The sequence below is a fragment of the Phacochoerus africanus genome, chromosome 11, assembly GCF_016906955.1.
Source record: "Phacochoerus africanus isolate WHEZ1 chromosome 11, ROS_Pafr_v1, whole genome shotgun sequence".
Taxonomy (NCBI): domain Eukaryota; kingdom Metazoa; phylum Chordata; class Mammalia; order Artiodactyla; family Suidae; genus Phacochoerus; species Phacochoerus africanus.
Genome location: NC_062554.1, coordinates 91,400,007 through 91,407,557, shown reverse-complemented (window position 1 = coordinate 91,407,557; position 7,551 = coordinate 91,400,007).

Sequence of the window (7,551 nt, the reverse complement as noted above, 5' to 3'; positions counted from 1 at the left end):
GGTTCCTGAAAAGAACATTTCATATTCTCTTAAATCTGTGGTTACCAAGGAAACATGACCCTACCTCCATTTCTCACTCCAGATGTGATGTTGATGCCTTTTTACACTGCTCTATCAAAACTGTTTCATTTAGATTTTACTTAAACTCCACCTTTCCCACAAATCCTACAACTACATTTTCTTTTGTGTGTGAGACACCCTGCAGTTCCTCTAGTGTGCAGTCTCCTTGGTTGCAGTGAGTCAATAAATCTGACATTGTTGGATTACAGGTTCATCCCTAGTGGTTTAGGATGGCCAGCCATTGTTCTTGCTTAAATACTTAGTTTGGATTTTGAGAACTGTGGAATCTCCAGGAGCACTGGGAATAACTGATGCAACTTTTTACTTTTTTAAAATCAGTTTATTTTGAAACAAACTTATGGAAGAGTTACAAGTATATATAGTACAAAGAACTTTTTCCTGAACCATTTGAAACTATATTGCAGACCTGATACCTCTTCACCCAACAGCAAAATGTATTTCCTACAAACAAGGACATTCTTCTACTTAACCACAATATAATCACCAGAATTAGGACATTAATATTGCTGCATCCTACTATCCAATCATTAGATTCTATTCACATTTCGCTAAATGTTCCAATAATACCCTTTAAAGGACAAAAATGCAGTTTGAAATTATCATTGCCTTATTCATATTTCTTTAGTCTTCATTCTAGAACATCTTCTCAGTCTTTCCTTGTCACTATTAGATTACAGCTAGTTATTTTGTAGAATTTCCTAAATGCACACTTATCTGATGTTTTCTAGTTATTAGATTTAGATTATGGATCTTTGACATGGTCTTCACAATGCACCTATCAGGTAGTGCACAATTTGTCTCATTAATTATAATATTCACTTTGATCATTTCAGGTGTTGTCTGCCAAACTGCTCCACTGTACAAGTACTCTTTTCCTCTTTGTTATTAATAGGGATTTTATAAGGATGTTGAAAGTATATAAAAACCTCATTCCTCACAAAACTTTTAGTTCACTCATTTACTTATTCCTATCATTACAGACTTTATGGATTCCAACTTTATTCATTGGATTATAATCTTTCATTGATTCTGATGCTCAAATCATTCCCAATTGACATATTCCATGATTCTTTGAGCACTTCTTCATTTCGTGGCCCAAAGATGCTCCAGGCTCATCTGACACTTACCTTACTCCAGTCCTGCAATCAGCCTTTTTTCCAATGGAGCCCACCTTTCTGCTGGTACTTAGAAGCCAAGACCTAAGCTCTTAAGTTTGCTCATTGCCATTGTAATGACTTGATTCCCCAACCCAATCCCAAAACCCTGGGTATTACTAGAGAATATAAAACTACAGACAGAAATGTTTACATCAATACATATTTCTGTATCTATATATTAAAAACTATTGAGTTCATACTGATAACCAGCAATTTCAACCCAAGATCACAGAATTCATTTTATTTTGCATCTGCATTTCTAAGTGTTTTTATTTCATAGTGAGAAACTTGACTCCTATTATTCCTTTTTTTTTTTTTTTTTTGCTTTTTAGGGCCACACCTGCAGCACATGGTGGAGGCTAGGGGTCCAATCAGAGCTACAGCTGCTGGCCACAGCCACATCAGATCCGAGCTGCATCTGTGACCTACACCACAGCTAACAGCAATGCCAGATCCTTAACCCACTGAGTGAGGCCAAGGATTGAACCCACAACCTCATGGTTCCTAGTCAGATTCAATTCTGCACCATGATGGGAACTCCCTATTATTCTCAACATATCTATTTTGAGCACTAGTAACCAGACCCCTTGTAGTAACCAATCTCCCTATGACTACTGACTTTTTTAAAAAATTTTTTACAGAATAAAATACATACATTTACACACAATTACATTCACACAGATTATTATTACATGGATCTTAAGAAAGAGATTAAGTGACTCCCACTGGAGAAGTGGAATGGAAAATATGCTGAGACAAATAGGAAATTTATTCTATACTTTATCCCAATTTTATGGCTTTCATCTTTACTACTTAGTTTTATCTATTACATTTCAATTTTTCTTTAAAAATTAGCATTATATTAAATTGTTATATTATGCAACTAAAATTTATAAGGAAAGCCTTATATACCATTAAATATTTTATATAGCATAGTAAAAAGAATAACAGCTGGTAAGCATAACAAAAATAATACACCCTCTGAAAATAAGTAAAATATAAAATGCATAAGGTGGTTAAAAAACAGTGTAACTATATAAATATGTCCTCACAATTTGTTCCATCTCATTGATTCTTCAATAAAGGCATTACACCATTCTAGGTGATGTGATAAACAAGACATTATAGACTTTACATTGTACCATGGAGAGAAATGGTTATTAATAATACAATTGTAGAACTGTATTATTTAATTGTACAGTGGTATTATTTAATTATAATTATCATAAGTTCTTTGATGGAGAGGAAATCAGAATCAGATCTAAGAAGACTTCAGCATTCAAAGAATGATGTCAAATGACCCCCTTCATGGTGGATTATGCACTTATTTACTATGAGATATATTTCTTCTCCAGAGATTCCTTGTTTGTGTATCAATTGTAGATTTTTGGTTTGCAGTTATTCTGAAGTTTTGATGTAAGAGTCTATATGTATATGAGATTGTTTTAAGTTGTTGTTCTCTTAATTGCAAGATCATCTCCGGGGTTCCGCATTTGTACCCACCTCTTCTCATGATTTCTGATTTTTTTTGGTCTTTTTTTGTTGTTGTTGTTATTGTTGTTGTTGTTGCTATTTCTTGGGCCGCTCCCGCGGCATATGGAGGTTCCCAGGCTAGGGGTCCAATCGGAGCTGTAGCCACTGGCCTACGCCAGAGCCACAGCAACGCAGGATCCAAGCCACGTCTGCAACCTACACCACAGCTCACGGCAACGCCAGATCGTTAACCCACTGAGCAAGGGCAGGGACCGAACCCGCAACCTCATGGTTCCTAGTCGGATTCGTTAACCACTGTGCTACGACGGGAACTCCTGATTTCTGATTTTGATGGTATAATTGTGCATGGATGATTTCGTATCTTTACTGTATATATACCTTTACTGTGAGCCTCATCATTTGTGGAATTTTTGTTTCCTGTTGCTGATCTTTTCTTTCCTGCCTAGAGAAGTTCCTTTAGTATTTGTTGTAAGGCTGGTTTAGTGTTGCTGAATTCTCAGGTTTTGCTTATCTGAGGTTTTTATTTCTCCTTCAAGTCTGAATGAGAGTCTTGCTGGGTAGAGTAATCTTGGTTGGAGGTTTTTTTCCTTTCATCACATTAAGTATATCATGCCACTCCCTTCTGGACTGCAGAGTTTCTGCTGAAAAATCTGCCGATAACCTTATTGGGGTTCCCTTGTATGTTACTTGTTTCTTTTCCCTAGCTGCTTTCAAGATTTTCTCTTTGTCTTTAATTTTGGTCAGTTTGATTAATATGTGTCTCAGTGTATTCCTCCTTGGGTTTATTTTATATGGTACTCGTTGTGCCTCCTGGATTTGAGTGAGTGGTTCCTTTCCCATGTTAGGGAAGTTTTCGGCTATTATCTCTTGGAATATTTTTTCTGTCCCCTTCTCTCTCTCTTCTCCTTCTGGCACCCCTATAATATGGATGTTGGTGTGTTTAACATTGTCTCAGAGTTCCCTGAGACTCTCATTTTTTTTCAATCTTTTTTCTCTGTTTTGCATCCGTAATTTCTTCTAATCTGTCCTCCACCTTGCTTATTTGTTCTTCTGCCTCCTGTATTCTGCTGTTAGCTGCTTCTAGTGAGTTTTTTATTTCAGTTATTGTATTTTGCATCTCTTCTTGTTTAAGTTTTATATCTTGTATCTCTTTGCTCAGTGTTTTCTGTAAGTTATCGATCTTTGCCTCCAGTTTATTTCCAATGTCTTGCATCATCTTCAGCATCAACAGTCTAAAGTCTTTTTCCTGGAGGCTGAGAATCTCCTCATTGCTTAGCTGATTTTCTGGGGTTTTTCCTTTCTCCCTCATCTGAGTTATAGTTCTCTGTCTTTCCATTTTTATAGGTTTTTGGTGTGGTGACCTTTTTATAGATAATAGAGCTGTAGCCTCTCTTACTTCTGGTGTCTGCACCCCTTATGGCTGAAGTTGGTATGGGGGGCTTGCTGTAGGCTTCCTGATGGGAGGGGCTGATGCCTGCCCACTGGTAGGTGGAGCCGATTCTAATCCCTTTGGTGGGTGGGGCTTAGTCTCTGGATGGGACTAGGGGCTGCTGTGTGCCTGATGCTCTTTAGTTAGCCTGTTTACTAAGGGGTGGGGCTGTGACCCCACCTGGATTGTTGTTTGCCCTGGGGCTTCTCAGCACTGACTGATGGGTGGGGCCAGATTTTCCCAAAATGACCACCTCCAGAGAAAGGCAACTGCTGAATATTCCCGAGAACTTTGCCTTCAATGTCCTTTCCTCACACAAGTCACATTCACCCTGTTTTCCCATGATGTCCTCCAAGAACTGCAGTCAGGTTTGACCTAGGTTTCTGTGGAGACCTTGCTCTACCCTGGGACCTAGTGCACGTGAAAGTCTGTGTGCGCCTTTTAAGAATGGGGTCTCCGTTTCCCCCCGTCCTGTGGAGCTCCTGCGCACAAGCCCTGCTGGCCTTCAATGCCAGATGCTCCAGGGGCTCTTTCTCCCAGTGACAGATCCCAGCATGTGAGGGTTTGATGTGGGGCTCAGAACTCTCACTCCTGTAGGTGAGTCTCTGTGAGCCAGTTGGTTTTCAGTCTGTGGAGCTTCCCACCCGGGAGGTATGGGGTTGTTTATATCACGAAATCACCCCTCCTACCTGTGGATGAGGCCTCCTCTTTTTCTTCTGGAGTAGGGTATGGGTTTCCAGTCCATTTGGGTGGAGATTGCTCAGTCTTTAGTTGTGAATTTTGTTGTTTTTAGGAGAGAAGTTGAGCTCCAGTCCTTCTATTCCGCCATCTTAATCCCGTCTCCTCGACCACTGACTTTTCATCAGTTGCAAATGCCAACATGTGTAAGGGGTTTGCTGGAATCAAAAACCTAAAATATCAGTGGTGGCTGAAGCTTAAATGAAGGCGAGTATGATGCTCAGTGAAAGTGGAGAGGTAGGGAAGGCCAGAGTCCTGACTGAGATCTTTTGGATGGAGTGCTGTTGTGAGATGATGATAGCAGGGCTTGAGGCATGCACTACTCAGTAGTGATAGGGGAGGGTAAGGTGGAAATCAGGAGAGTGGAGCCACAGAAAAGAAACTTCTACTCTCAAGGCAGCAAAGTAAAAATATCTCTGCTTTTCTTTTCTCCTGAAAATCATCTCAAAATAAGGGGGAAATAAGCAAAAACATCATCTTTGTTTATACTAGGAGATAACCATAATTTCAAACCACAATTAGTGAAGGCTGAATGCACATAAAAGAGTACACAGTAAATTACTTAGAGGAAGAAAATCATATTCTTGTAAGGTGGACAACTGATGTCCCCAGAGAGGGCTCAAGAGCCTCAGGAATGAACAGCCACCAGGTATCACAGAATGATGAATTGTTTGAAAATCTGTACAGGGTTCAGTTAGAACTGAGATTCATAAACCCATCCAGTGAGGTGACCATCCCTATTCTGATGGGAGATAGGTTTTTCCCCTTGGGAAAAAGGGGAACAAGAGAGGCTTCAGAATTCAGGACATAAATATGAGGAGGCAAGTTATGGTACTGACAAAAGAGGAACCCAACTATGTTTGCTGAATGGTACAATGTTTGAGCTCCAAAATCCTGCAGCCAGGCTTATAGCCAGTCTTTCCCCAGCTTGCCCTCCCCCTTCCCAAGGGTCAGGAGTTTGAAAGTTTATTTTCTGGAAAATCAGACATCCCAGAAAAATATCTATGGATCTCCAACAAAAGCAGGCAGCCATTCTTTCATCATATAATGAGGTGCACTGACAAGTCCACATTTGTACACAAAAGTTCACAACTTTTTAATGTTTCATTTTAAATATAACTGCACAGTGAGGAACAAGATATTTGAGGAAAGATTCCAACAGGAAAGAAAAGCAATCAGAAGAAGTCAGAGGAAACAGAAACACACCAAGAGTATAACTAATGTTAGGGAAACTAAAATATTCTCAGGAAAACACGAAACAAGACCAACGTGCCATATAAAAAGACAATCATAAAAAGAAAGTGGATCGGGGAGTTCCCGTCGTGGCGCAGTGGTTAATGAATCCGACTAGGAACCATGAGGTTGCAGGGTTCGATCCCTGGCCTTGCTCAGTGGGTTAAGGATCTGGTGTTGCCGTGAGCTGTGGTGTAGGTTGCAGACATGGCTCGGATCCGGAGTTGCTGTGGCTCTGGTGTAGGCCGGTGGCTACGGCTCTGATTCAGCCCCTAGCCTGGGAACCTCCATATGCTGCAAGAACGGCCCTAGAAAAGGCAAAAAGACCAAAAAAAAAGAAAGAAAAGAAAGTGGATATGATAATTCTATTTTTAGTTTTTTAAGGAAACTCCATATTATTTTTCCCAACGGCTGCACAAACTGCACCCTCTCCAGCATTTATTATTTGCAATTTTTTTTGGAGGGGGGCTGCCAGGGGTCGAATCGGATCTGTAGACACTGGTCTACACCACCACCATAGCAACGCCAGATCCAAGCTGCGACTTCAACCTAAACCACAGCTCACGGCAACGCTGGATCCTTAAACCACTGAGCTGGGCCAGGGATGGAACCTGCGTCCTCATGGATTCTAGTCAGATTTGTTTCCGCTGAGCCACGACCTGAACACCAAAAAATTTGTTGTTTTAAGCCACCAAGTTTATGGTAATTTGTTACAGGAGCCATAGGAAAGTAATACAGGGAAAATGAGGAAGGAGTGCTAATGAATATAGGGTTTATTTTTGTGGTAAAGTGTTCCAAACTTATGGTGATGGTTGTTTCACTCTGTGAAATATATTAAAAGACTACTGAATGGTACACTTGAAATGGGTGAACTGTATGACATAAATTATATCCCAATAAAGCTGTATGTTCATAAAAACCTCACATAAAGAGAAATATATCTGTCATTTTTCTTTTTTTTCTTTTTTCTTTTTTTTTTCCTGGCTGCAGCTGCAGCATGTGCAAGTTCCCAGGCCAGGGATCAAACCTGAGCCACAGCAGGCAAGGCAGCAACCTGAGTCACTGCAGTGACAACACCTGCTGTGCTATGAGGGAACTCCTTTACCATTTTGCTTTTTTTTTTTTTGTCTTTTTTGCCATTTCTTGGGCCGCTCCCACGGCATATGGAGGTTCCCAGGCTAGGGGTCTAATTGGAGCTGTAGCTGCCAGCCTACGCCAGAGCCACAGCAATGTGGGATCCAAGCCGCATCTTCGACCTATACCATAGCGCACAGCAACGCCGGATCGTTAACCCACCGAGCAAGGGCAGGGATCGAACCCGCAACCTCATGGTTCCTAGTCGGATTTGTTAACCACTGCGCCACAATGGGAACTCCCCATTTTGCTTTTTATAGTTCCTTTTTTATTTAAACATTTTTA